This window comes from Pelodiscus sinensis, chromosome 2 (assembly GCF_049634645.1).
Source record: "Pelodiscus sinensis isolate JC-2024 chromosome 2, ASM4963464v1, whole genome shotgun sequence".
In the NCBI taxonomy this organism is placed as follows: domain Eukaryota; kingdom Metazoa; phylum Chordata; order Testudines; family Trionychidae; genus Pelodiscus; species Pelodiscus sinensis.
The window spans coordinates 17412610-17426584 of NC_134712.1; the positions used below are offsets into that span (position 1 = coordinate 17412610).

General features: G+C 42.0%; 1 long non-coding RNA gene across 1 annotated transcript in view; it reads right to left on the bottom strand.

Annotated features, from left to right (window-relative positions):
- Positions 1-7344: 7344 nt before the first annotated feature.
- Positions 7345-13975, bottom strand: part of LOC142826937 (uncharacterized) — a 36345-nt gene continuing 29714 nt past the window's right edge. The window contains exons 2-3 of the long non-coding RNA XR_012901219.1: positions 9550-9587; positions 7345-8089 (exon numbers count right to left, since the gene is read on the bottom strand). This is a non-coding gene — a long non-coding RNA (uncharacterized LOC142826937). The remainder of the gene's footprint in view (positions 8090-9549; positions 9588-13975) is intronic.

The following is a 13975-nucleotide window of genomic DNA, read 5'->3' on the forward strand; positions in this document are numbered from 1 at the left end:
TCTAGCAAGGGTCACCATTCCTGCCCATTCTGGCTAATCACCACTGATGGATCTATCAACCATGACTTTGTGTAGGCTTTCTTTTTCTTTTTTCTTAACCCTGTTGCAATCTTAGCCTTCACAGCATCTTCTGGCAAAGAGTTCCACAGCTTGACTGTCCATTGTGTGAAGAAATACTTCCTTTTGTTTCTTTTAAGCCTGCTGCCTGTTAACTAATGTTCTGTGTTTTGGTCCAAAATACCTGTTCTGATTCTGAAAACGTTCTTTTCACAAAACTTTGATTTTTAGCAATTCACCTAAATGCTGCTCACTTATAAAATAGAGCCAAATGCCTGTTCCAAAGATGAAATAGATTTATTTTTATATATAGCATTTCACTGGCAATGTGTCTGCATAGTACATGCACATTGTGTTCATTTATTTTAACTTCATGTGAGATGTCATTTATTGGATCTTATTCATTCCAGCATGAAAGAAAAGTGCTGACTCAAAAATGACACTCCAAATTTGGGCTTCATAAAAACAAGACTGAACAGATCCTAGTGGAAATAGAAGTGTTTCCAGAAATTTTTTTTTTTTTTAGAGAAATAAACAGCTGCCTAAAGAGTTTGCATCCCAAAGAATGTCATATTGTCCTAATATAGGGGAAGATGAAATTGAAACTGACTAGAAATTAACTAGAATCAGTAGAGAAACTGACTTTTCTATTTACATCGCTAAATATATGAAAAATGCAAAAAGTAAACAAACAGGATCACACTGGTAAAAAATAAACTAAATGTAAAAAGTCTTCCAGCTGTAATCCAAAGTAGCATTAGTAACAAAAACAAGAATGTTAACATTTTATTTATATATAATTTTTAAAAAAGACTTGATTTGTAGGCAGACTCGGACTCCTTAATTAGAAAATATTATGTAGTAATCCATAAGTTAAATATATCATATGTGTATCTCTGCCACAGAAATATGAATATTTTATGGCCAGTTAGAGTAGTTTGATTTGGCAAATCACAGTGAGTTTTGCCAGTCTGCTCTTTTGAAGGTTTTGACAATGTTCATTGCAGAAGAAAGAAAGGCATGAAATGGGAGGGATTAAGGTTGGTGCTAAGTGTGCATCGGAATCAGTGAGGTGAGTAAAGTGGAGCTGCTCCATAACAAGGCAGAAATGAATAAAAAGGACACCAAACAGTAACAGAAGCAAAATATAACACAGTGTCTGCAGGGCCGCATTATGACTCTGGTGGGCCCTAGCCACTTTTGCCTTCGTGGCCCCTTCCTCCATTTAAAAAAAATATTAAAAATTATTTTTGATATAACTTTAAATACTTCAACATTTTTTTTCTGTTTTAGGCAAAATTTAATAGATTTTCCTGGGCCCTAAAAGTCATTTTTTTTTCTGATGTGAGGAAAAAAATTAAAACATTTTCATGGGCCCCTAAAAGTATTATGGGCCCTAGGCACTGTGCCTACTGTGCCTAATGGATAAGTCGGCCCTGAGTGTCTGCCTGTACAGCTTAAAACATTGCAAAACAGGTTTCTGGGACAAAAGAGGGGCAGCGAGTGGATACTGGGACTGCTAGCAAGAACTCCCAAATATTTGAAAAATCAGTGGTCCCATGCTCAATAGAATTTAGCGGCTAAAATCTCCAAAGTTTCCACCCTCCCTGGACATATCCAGCCTTGATGCCCCCAGTAGAACACATTCCCCTCCCGAACATGGAATGGAACCCAAAGATTCTTGCCTCCTCATTCTTTTGCAGTTTTCATATAGCCATGACACACATGGGCAGAGAGCAAGGTTTGAATAGTGTATTGTAAATAAGGCCCAGGGCCACACACTGAACAATGAGAATAAAACAAAATATAGAACATGGCTCACTAAGGTACATCTACACAGCACTGTTATTTTGGAATAACTGACATTATTCTGAAATAACGCAACAAGCAGTGATTTTGACATATCAAAATAACGTTGAGCTTGAGGACTTCTTTCTCTGACTCCTATAACCCTCATTTTATGAGGAATAAGGGAAGTCGAAGGAAGAGTGCTCTTTCTTGGACTTCCTGCTGTGTAGACAGCGCCAAAAGCCAAAATGAGCTATTTCCACTTAAACAGTGCAATGAATGTAGCTGAAGTTGCATATCTTAACTTGACTTTGTCCCATAGCGTAGAGGTATCCAAAAGGTATGTCTACACAGTAGCACTAATTTCAAAATAAATCTCTATTCCGGCATCTTCCTTAATCCTCATGCAATGAGATTTACAAGAAGCCGGGATAAGGAGTCCATTATTTTGAATATATTTCGAAATAACGGGAGTGCTATTAAGATGCACAGAATGCTATTTCAGGATAACGTCTGTTGTACAGAATGCTATTTCAGGATAACAGACGTTATCCTGAAATAGCATTCTGTGCATCTTAATAGCACTCCCGTTATTTCAAAATTTAGTCAAAATAATGGACTTCTTATCCCAGCTTCTTGTAAATCTCATTGCATGAGGATTAAGGAAGATGCTGGAATAGAGATTTATTTTGAAATTAGTGCTGTGTAGACAGTGCCATATTTTGAAATAAACTACAGGCAGTCCCCGAGTTACGCGGGTTACAAACAGGGATTTTCTCGCCCCGGAGGACTGGAGCGGCGGGACGTCTGGTTCTGCCGCCCGCCTCCTCCGGGGCGAGAAAAGCTGCTCCCCGTCTCCCTGGTCTGCTGGGGGGGGACGCAGCTAGTGCCCCCCCCCCCCCCAGCAGACCAGGGAGACGTGGAGCAAAGCCTGTGGTAGAGCAGGTGGGGCGCTGCCGGTTGGTCCCGCAGCACCGCTCCTTGGCGCTACTGGACCAACCCGGCAGCACCCCAGCTGCTCTGCCCCAGGAGTCCTGATTCAGCCGCTGCTGATCAGTTTCAGCAGCGGCTGAATCAGGACGCCTGGGGCAGAGCAGCTGGGGTACTGCTGGGTTGGTCCAGTAGCGCCGAGGAGCGGCCGCGCTACTGGACCAACCCAGCAGCACCCGAGCTGCTCTGCCCCAGGCGTCCCCAAGTCAGCCGCTGCTGAAACTGACCAGTGGCTGACTACAGGAAGCCCGAGGCAGAGTTGCTCTGCCCCAGGCTTCCTAGAATCAGCTGCTGATCAGTTTCAGCAGCAGCTGACTTGGGGACGCCTGGGGTTCTTAAGTTGAATCTGTATGTAAGTCGGAACTGGCGTCAAGATTCAGCCGCTGTTGAAACTGATCAGTTTCAGCAGCGGCTGAATCTGGATGCCAGTTCCGACTTACATACAGATTCAACTTAAGAACAAACCTACAGTCCCTATCTTGTACTTAACCGGGGACTGCCTGTACACAATTTGCATAGCTCAAATTGCATAGCTTATTTCAAGGTACACGCTACTGTGTAGATGTACCCTAAGTGAGCAGCATTCATTCTGTGCAAGGGAAGCACCAGAGGGATGGGGTGGTTGTTGTGAAGGAAGTAGGGACCCAAAGGTGGGAGAATGAAGATGGGCGGTGGAAAACAGGGCCCTGGGAGTGTGGTTAGAGACCTAGGGCAGAATGTAGGCCCCAACATGCGGAAAAAGGAGGCGGGGGGGGGGGGAGAAGAAGAGGGGAGAAGGGAGGCACACATAGGGAGGCCATGAATGTGTGGGGGGACAGTGCAAGCAATGGTGTTGGTGGAGACAGGGATATGGGGGAGGGACACACAGAGCTCTAGCATGAGGGAAAGGATGACAGGAGTAGCAGGGACTCCCTGAACCAGATTGTCTCAGGGAATTTAAGGGGGAATGGAGGAATACCAGGAGCCCAAGCACTGCAGTAGTAAAATAACAAAACATACCACATTGCTGGTGAGACTATTGCCTTGTTGAATACGGTATTTAAGGGAAAAGTATGTCTCTTCGTTCCCCCCTTACACATTTGTCTTTGTGCTCCAGGCTGGTTACTGTTGAGGGGTCGAATCTCAGCCTGGCTTAACCCACCTCCGCAGGTGAAGAAAAGCAATACAAGGGTTACACAACTGGGAGCGAGTGATTACAAATGAGAGGGCTATTAGTGCCACTGGGCAGACTTGCTCCTTTAACAAGTAGGTTGAACAGCTAGGAAAGGATCGGTGAGAGGTCTAGGCCCTGTCATTCTCCATAGCCCCTAGTTTGAAAGCGTAGGAGGGGAGATGGTAATGAGCCAGGTAGGAAGGCTGGAGGAAAAAGGATGGAAGCTTCACTGGAGACAAGGCTGAGTGTCTGGAGCCAGCAAGGAAAGCCATGTGGGAGAATTTTGTGGTGTGATGAACTTTAACTTTTAACTAAGATAACTCAGATGCCTAACAAGGCCAGGTTAGTGAGAGAACACCTGCACCGTGCATGTGATTAGTTGGGAAGAAAAGAAACTGAGGCAGCAGAAGGCCAAAAGACAGGCTGCATAAACGTTTCTACAGTTACCATTCTTCCCTCCCTGCCCAACTGTGGTTGTAGGCTGTATTGGATCATTTCCTCCTTAACTAATAGTACTTTCTCAGTTCATTTAGAAGTTCAGGTCTTGGCATGTTCTTTCTTTCACAACCGGTTAAAAGATTTCTGCAAGAGGGTTAGACAGCCCTCCCAGCAACTTCATTGCACTAGCTCTGAGTATGGGAAGGAAAAAAGTAACCTTTCCTTCCACCCCCACAATGTCCCTGAGAGTCTTGAAGTGTTTTTCCCCATTTTTTTGGAAAAAACAAACAAACTAAAATTGAACATTTCAAAGGTGTTAAAAAAAAAAAAAAACACACCACCTTCACCACCCCCACCTGTTTTGGAAAAATCCCAACACAATTGGTTGTGTGCCGTCTCCTTCCCTCCTTGTCCCAAACATGAACAAACAAAAAACGAAGAAAAACTCCATTCAGTAAGTTAAAAAATGGGAATGTTGAAAAATGTTACATTAAGAACATTTTACAAAAAATGGCAAAATTATCCAGGTTTGGAATGGGGGAAAAAGTGAACCAGTGCTATTTAAGATTCACAAGAAATAAGATATTTTCACAGGTATAAAAATAGTTTGATTCTGCTCTCCCGGTGGGAAAAATTAAAAATAGATTCACAGACTGATCATTGTTTCATGCTAAAATGGCATATCTTAGGGTCCTCTATTCCAAAAGAACTGGAATAAAGCAACAAATAAGAGTTTCATTAAAGGCAACTCTGTACATTTTTTAAAGTTTGATTTATAAACCCATCCTAGTGAAACCTCTCTTGAGCTTAGACCTGAAGGGCCAGACTTGGATTTGAAGTCTATGGGATTCACCAGTTCAGTTCAATTCAGTTACACTTACAGCTTACATAAGGAGGCACAGTATTCTGGGAACTATCCATTATCATGACCTTACTTGCACCTGTTTTCTTGTAAATTGCAAGATAATACACTTGTACTTTAGTGCTGGTAATTGACTAATCAAATAAAACATGCTGGATTTGTCACTCATTCAAATCAAAAGTGAAAATAAAAGAAACATAGTTTAAGTTAACTTTAAACTAACGTCTTCTAAACAGTTTGCTTGGACTCATTTATTTAAACATTAATGCACAGTGAGGGTATATGTAACTGGAACTGCAGGGGAGTATATGTAAAGTCACACTAGAGTAAATCAGGGCAGATTTTAGCCCTTTGGGCTATTTCTTGTATTCTGTAGTGTAAATGACATTATGTAGAGATGGGAACTGCGCATCTAATCTGGCACACAGAAGGGGTCTGGTCTGTCTCTAGAGGTACATGTAAGACTCATCAATAGGATTTACATATAACAATAGAGAGGAGAGACTACAAAGTGCTGCTGAATGTAACCAAATGTTTAGAGCCAGGGACTGAGAGTCAGTTCTATCGCAGAGTCTGCCACTGTGTTTTTCTGTGATCCTGGGCAAGACTGTGGCTGCTGAGCTGTTCAGTGAGGTTCTCCCCAAGTTCCATGCTCTTTCTTACTGGGCTCGATGACTATTCTATTTAATTTCCAAAAATAGTGGAACCTGCAAGTTAAATGTCTAATGTGCCTACCTGTTCTCTAATGAGGTGTCCAGTGTTGAAAGGTGAGATGATTGTATGACCTGGGTTAATCTTAACACTTTGTGGAAGGTCACAGAGTCACAGCAGCCCATGACAGATTACATCCTCCAGCGGGGCTCTGTATTTGACTATTAAAGAAAAACAAAATCAATAGCAAACAATAAATTGTATTAATCAGTCAACTGCTGCCACGCTTTCCAAGCATCTATATGCTCAGGTAGAACGACCCCTGTTGTGCTGCTACTGGATATGTGCCAGGTATGTCCTGTATTGTCAGAAGGCCGTATTTGAGAAAGTGCAGCCTTTGGGCCAACACTGATTGGCAGGAGGATGAATCAGTCAGGAGCCTGAAATATTTGATAAGAAGGACAGTGAGAGTGACACTTGAAAGAGTTGAGATTAGATCGACAGGAAGAGGATTTATAGGACCATGTTTCTCAACCTTTTTCATATAAAGTACCCCTTTAAAAATATAAGTACCCCAGTACCTACAGTTTTCAGACACCCATTTTTTTTCTACCATTGCAACACATTTGTTTAAACAACTTAATCATAGTCAGGCAGGCGATTAAATTTTTGGGTGTAAAAAGTACAAAAATAATCAAGCACTATAAAACTTAAAACAAAAATTCAGTTTTCTCCAAATTTCAATTGTGTTGACATCCCCCCCCCAGATTTCTCTTGAGTACCCCTAAGGGTACTCGTACCACTGGTTGAGAAATACTGTTTAGGACATGATGCAGAAGCTAAAAAGATCATGCAGAAACAAAACATTTACCTGTAGGAAGCCTAGCATAAGAACGGCCATACTGGGTCAGACCAAAGGCCCATCTAGCCCAGTATCCTGTCTGCCAACAGTGATCGATACCAGATGCCCCAGAGGGAGGTAACACAACAGGTAATCCTCACGCGATCCCTCTCCTAGCAGGTTAACTGGGGTGGCACTTCCTAGGTTTGTTTTCTTGTATGCCTATCTCCTTAGTGTGGGCACCCCCATCACAGACCTCTAGTTCAGTCTGTATGCCTTTTTGGGCCACAGGCGTTCTAGTTCGTTGTTATGAAGTCACTTCATTTATAATAGGTCACTGTCCACTTGGTCATATCCATCCTCTCAGCCACCCAGATCCATGGCTGGAGAGCATTTTGGTGGACTGGGCCTTCCCTTAGAAATGACACCTGAAAGGGAATATCCCAGAAACTGAGGGGTCCTTCAATGGACAATCCCAAGAAAAAAAAACATTTGTGAAGAGAAACCAGCACTTTTTGATTCCCACTTTTGTTTTCTCTGTGGCCCCAATCTGCTGAGACTTCCAACCATGATGCAATTGCGGTGTGAATTTTTATTATGTAGACCATTGGAAATTAGACTACAGGGTGTCCCTGCTATAAATCACCCTGGTATACATCTGTTCCACACTGAAGTCATTGACACTTGTAGGAACTGATGTGTTATAAGTCCTCCCATTCCCTGCTTTTAGGTCATGTAAAAAAAAAGTGCAAATGGAAGTCAGCTGCAGGAAAAAAATTCCCCACTTTAAGTTGTTTTGCTATAAGTCCAAGTTTTTGGAACGTTTCTTGGACTTATAGGAGGATGCACGTCTACAGAGCAGGGCTAAACTTGAAATTAGTTATGCAGTTTCAGCTACGCTAATTGCATAGCTTAAGTTGAAGTAGCTTATTTCAAATTTGGGCGTGTCTACACAGCACTTATTTCGAAATAGAGGCGTCTTCCTCTGACTTCCCATACTCCTCATACAATGGACTTTACAGAAGTTGGAGTAAGAAGCCCATTATTTTTAACGTATTTCAAATTAACAGCTTGCTGTGTAGACATGCAATACGTTATTTCAGAATAACATCCGTTATTCCAAAATAACGCTGTTGTGTAGACGTGCCCATAGTGAGTATGGCCTGTAAACCTTCCAGTTTGTTTATTTTTCATCAGAGATATCTGCTCTGTGACTACTACCAACCTGACCTGGGACTCAAACCAGCAGCCTTTGGGGAGCAGCCTCATATCTGAAGTCAGCATGTGGGCTGGTCAGCTGGTAGTCCTCCTGTTGGACATAATAGAAGATGTTGCTGCTTGTGAATAAAATGGCATGGATGGCAATAATCTATCTTGGTTTGGCATGCAGGAAAAATGTTCCCTGTAACCTGGAGTAACAAAAGCATGTGCTTCATAAAACAAATCATGACCAAATCCAGCTTTACTGATTCATTTTTATTCTGGTTCAGTCTGCAAGCTTGGCGAGCAAATTTAAAAGCAGAGAAGTGACAGCAGTCAGAGTATTGGCTGAGACAGATGTATGTTATCTCCTGCTCTGTTATTTTTTTGCAGCCTGCTCTTAGTGATTGATTTCATGAACTGAGATTACATATAAATCTCTAGTTCCATTCTAGGGTGGAAGTGGTGGTACAAGCACAAACTGGAAAAGAACTAGTGACTCATATGCCTGAACATTCTTGATGGTTAGCAGGGAAGTAAATATTGATGCTGTTGGTATTCATGCAATAGCAGATAAAAATTAAAGGAAAATGTAATCATTTAGTGACTGATTTTTGAATTCCTTGTGCACCCAGGACTCAGTGACTTCAGCAGTAGCTGTGTTTGTCTAATGACTGAAGGATCAGGTCCTTGCAAGCTGATATTCTTTCCCCTTGGGGATGTAGAGGGAAGGAGGAAGGGAATTAATTCCTTTCGGAATTTGTAGCACATTCTTTAGCAATAACTTACAAAGAAAACTATTTCACCATGGTACTAAGCCTTCCTTTCCTATGAAATGTGCATGCATTTAAGATGAGTAAACTTTCCTGTGGTTTTAATTTGCTCAATAACATTTTTAAAAAGCCTAGATGATTGGTCATTCACATTTTGGCCTACTTTCTGTGCTCCTTAGATAAGGGTGCTCCCATGAAAATCAATGGGCCAGATGAACCTTTTCTGCATTCTGCCCCGGTTCTGTTAGCTTGGTGGATGTACAGGATGGGCAAGGGGTAGACCCAAATCTTTTAGGATCTTGCCTATCAACACAAAAAGGCATTCCCTGCTAGGGATGTAATAGTGTAGTTGACACAACAGAGAAGAGCCACAGCAGGAGTTGATGCCAGGTGTTGGCATGAGCCAGGACTGAGTAGTAGCAGTGCTAATCCTTATCAATTAATCGTGTAATTTTTTGAGTACACGATTAATAAATTACATGGTTCCTAATGTTCCTATTCCAAGCTAACTATTCTGCACTTGCTAGTTCCTCCTCCGACTGCTTGTCAAGATCCAAGCCTACAGCTGTTACATTCTCTGCAGCAGAAATGTAAAACACAACGCTCTGCCTGGAGAGGAAAGGAAACACAGAATGATCCATTCAGATCCCAGCGTGCAAACTACAGGTGAAACTTGATCGCAAATGCTGCTCCCCTTCAAAGTGCACATATATTTGTCTCATGAAAGGAATATGAATATGTAACTTTTGGGCTGGATTGTCAACTAACATACATCTGCATAACTTTATTGACTTACCAGAGTTCTGTCAATGCACTTTTAGATCTGGTGTAGTCCTGTGGGAACAATGTGAGCCAGTTACTCAAGGAAAACATCTATTGAAATCAAGTAAAATATTTTCCAAACAGCCAATATGTAGTCCAACAAGAACATATTTTACAAAGTTAAATATGTCTACTGAGTTTCAGGTGTTACATTTCTGATGCCATAAACTGCAACCTTGCAAACCTCATTCATTTAAAAGCAGATGCATTGAAGACAATGGGACTAATTGCATAAGGACTATATAAAGGAGTATGGGTTTGTAAAATAGATTATTAGTAGGGCCCTACCAAATTCATGGCTCATTTTGGTCAATTTCACAATCACAGGATTTTAAACTGGTAAATTTAATGATTTCAGCTGCATAAATATGAAATTTTAGGGATCCTGTCCCAAAATGGAATTGTGCGGGTGGGGCAGGTTGTGGTACTGCTACCCTTAGTTCTGCACGATGGAAATGGCAACATGGCTTTCAGAACTGCTGGCTGGGAGCTCAGCTCTGAAGGCAGAGCTACTGCCAGCAGCAGCACAGAAGTAAGACTGGCATGGCATGGTATTACCAACCTTGCTTCTGTGCTGCTGCTGGCGGGTGCTACCTTCAGAGTCAACAACCACTACTCTCCAGGCACCTTGCTCTGAAAAAAGTGTAGAAGTAAGGACAGCAATACCAGGATCCCTCCAAAAATACCTTGTGACCACCTTGCAACTCCCTTTTGGGTCAGGACCCCCATTAGGGAAACTTTGGTTTCTCCCATGAAATCAGTATAGCATAAACTAAAAGCACACAAAAGGCCAGATTCCATGGTGGTGAGACCAGATTTCACAGTCCATGATGTGTTTTTCATAGCTGTGAATTTGGTAAGGCCCTAGTAATGAGGCCTAGTCATTAGCAGATCCAGCATATTAAGGCACAGCAGTTTCTGGCTCCCATTCCTATACTCAATCCTTCTGACTATATTGTCGTGGGGTACATCTACACAGCAAGGCAAAAGTTGAAGCAAGATATCCAACTTCAGGTATGTAAATTGTGTAGCTGAAGTTAAAATAGTTTAATTCAGCTTTTGTTGCGTGTCTTCTCGTACGCCTCACGAAATGAGGGTTACATGAGTTGGAGTAACAAGTCCTCCAGCTCGACGTTATTTCGAAATAACGGCTTGCTGTGTAGACATGCATTTTATTTCAAAATAACATCAGTTATTCCAAAATAAAGCTGCTGTGTAAACATACCCTTAGATGCCTGTTTGTTTAGGTCTTGGTAGCAGTAATTGAACTGATTCAAACACTGATCTGAAGCCCAGAGGAGTCTACTGAAATTATTATTACTAACTAGCAAAACACTAGCATTGTCCCTTAAATCTTGCATAAACAGTTTGATGCGGCTTGGAAGCATAAACCTCCACTACCATATGGAGTCATTTCCTATGTGACAAATAACCCTGTGCTACAAATGTCCTGCTAAGTAAACATTAACTGTATTGAAAATGAATAAAAAAATCATTAAATTGTACTATATTAACATAAGTGGCCATACAGCTCATCTGTCATGGGACAACTCCCGTCTAGTCAAAGGAATTCAGAGATGAAAATAAATGATAAAGTATGATCCATCACCATAGTATCAGAACTACTATTAATATATTCTCCATCAACATTTTTAATAGTTAGAAAAGGGAATGTTCACCTAGGAAAGAACAGGCTGCAGAAGACAGTGTAGGGAGAACATTCTGGGAAACTGAGAGGTGAATTATGATTTTTTTCCCCTTCTGATTACTATGAATACTAATATTGTTTAAGCAGTGACATATGTATAATAAAAACACACGATTGTTCAGTTCCAGTTTCAAAACCAAAACTAGCCCTTATCCAACATGACTGCATCACCTAGCATAAGATACTTTTCCAGCTACTCCCTGACTGTTTTTACTACAATTTACTGAGGACCGTTAGATGTTCCTTCACCCAACTGGGAAATGCTGAATATATTTTTGTCTCTGACAAGGGAAGGAAGCAGAAGGGCACTTAAAAAATGGACTAAAGGTGGGAAAGAAGAGTCTGGGCACTATTTTGGGGGCTAGGACGATGTGGGGTTAAGTCCTTGCTCTGCCACAGCCTTCTTTTGTGGCCTTGGGCAAGTTGCTTAGCCTCTCTAAGTTTCCATTTCCCAGTTTATAAACTGGGAATAACTGCACGTGTCTGCTTCCCGGAGCACTATGGAGATACATGCATTTAAGACTGTCATGTGTTCCGACACAAGCAAGAGGAACTGTGGACATATTGGGGCATGGATGGAGCTAAGGAGTCTGTGCAGTTTGCCTCAAGCCCCTCTTTTGAATCTATCACTCTGCATTCCCCAGATGCTCCAGCCTCAGTTAGGCTCAATCCCCAATATACTTGGGACTTATGCTAATGCGTGTTATTATTTATTGGTGGTCTAGCATCTCACCCAAGCCAGACCCCATCATGCAAGATATGTCAAAGATCCATAGGAAATGACAATGCCTGCTCGAAGAAGCTTGCTCAGCTCAGTCCCACAGGGAAGGGGCGAGTTAAGTACATGGCAGAATTGCCACATGCATTGCATCGGACTTGGCCATGTCTACGGAGGAGAGTTCCCTTTGCAAGCTGGTCAAGAGACTGAATTACCTTTTCTCCCTTTAACCCACTCAGGACCAATGCTCCCTCTAATCTTTTCTATCCCTGTACAGAATAATTTTTATGTGCAATGAGGCATGTGTGAATGTGCACCACCAGTAGAAACAAAAACCCAGCTGTGGGTGTCTTGCTAATCAACTGGGCAGCATTTGAGTCTTTTCTAAGTGACCCCACAAGCACACAGCTTACAGGGAACACAGCTCAGGGGGACAATGCTGAAACCACTGGTCAGGAGCCAGCAGGAAGATCACACACTGACTGCCCTTTTGTATCTAGCTGTGTGAATACAACAATGGGCATTTCCATTGGGATCCTTCCCCTAAGCTCCAAAACCATAAGCATGACTGCATGGGCTTTTGCAAAAAGCTCATCCCCGCTCTCATTGGAGTCAGTAGGAATTTAACCATTGACTTCAACGGCAAAGGAGCCAGCTCTTAATAAACCTTGTATGCAATCAATTAGCTATTGTGACAATACCCAACTCTTATCTCTTCCTCTCCCTCATTTGAATTTTTGCTTTCATCTCATAAACTGTATCTCTGTTTGTTTTATGACTCAAACCCTTGAAAGCTAGCTACACAGTGCACCGTACTGACAAGGACTGGCCGGATGTTTGCTTTCTGTTAACCATGACTAAATATTGATATTGCTAATCCTAAAATTCACATGTGCAATAAAAAATAAACAGCCTGGCTTTGTTCTTAATGAGTAATTGGATATCAAGTAGCTTTGAGCAAAACAGGTATATAAAGCTGGCCAGAAATGCATGGGAATAGCTCCCGTTTACATGCCTCTAGTACAATGGCTAGTGTGGGGGGTTTTGCTTTTGGAGAAATAATTGGCAGGAAAACAAAGTCAGAAGCAACATGATCCCTGCAAAGTAAATGCATTTAAATTATAATCATTTGCACTTAAATACAGTGGTGGTCCTGCCTTCCATCATACTACTCCTATGTGCCATTCACAGATTTGAATTTAATAGTCTGGTGGGTCCATCTTCCAGGAGAAATATGCGTGTCACCCGCCAAATCACATACCAATAGGGGCCTCCAAAGTGGCCTCAGCATCATCAACAAGAATTCAGGGAGCTTGCCCAAAGTTGAATGAATTGTCTAGCTAGTGCAATGCTGACGGACCTGGGTTTCCAGCAGGTGGGATAGAACCTGGGAGCCTTAGGGGCTAAAGCAATGAGTCAGTGCTGCTTCGCTAAGTTGTAAAGCAGACTTCACGCTCCTTTCCCAGTACCTCTGGATTATACCAGCATCCATAAGAGGCCTTTTAAAGAGTCCTCCTGATGAACAAGAGCATGTGCCTCTGCAAAGAGGTATCATGACAGAGGCACATTCCCCTCATTTGTGGAAATGATTTATCCAAGGCCTAAGTCCCTAGTGGTGGGATGGGGAATGCTGCCCTATTTAGAACATCCATAAAAAGTGCTGGGTAGTAGATTTCCTCACAATGGTTTCTGGACTCTTTGCTTTGCTTATGCCTCTGGGTTACCCCTTCCCAACACAGTGCACCTGATGAAGAGCTAGAGGATGGTTTGACTCACCATTTCCCATGAAAAGTTAGATTGTGCGGTATGAATCGTAATGAGTTTGGGCCATAACATATTCATACTTCATGAATATACTTGGGCTGTTACAAGAAGTGACACAATATGAGCTCAATCCAGCATGAATTAATGGATAGTATCTGCACAAGAATTTACTACAGTTGCCCATTAGTTACCCGACTTGAACACAGTTTA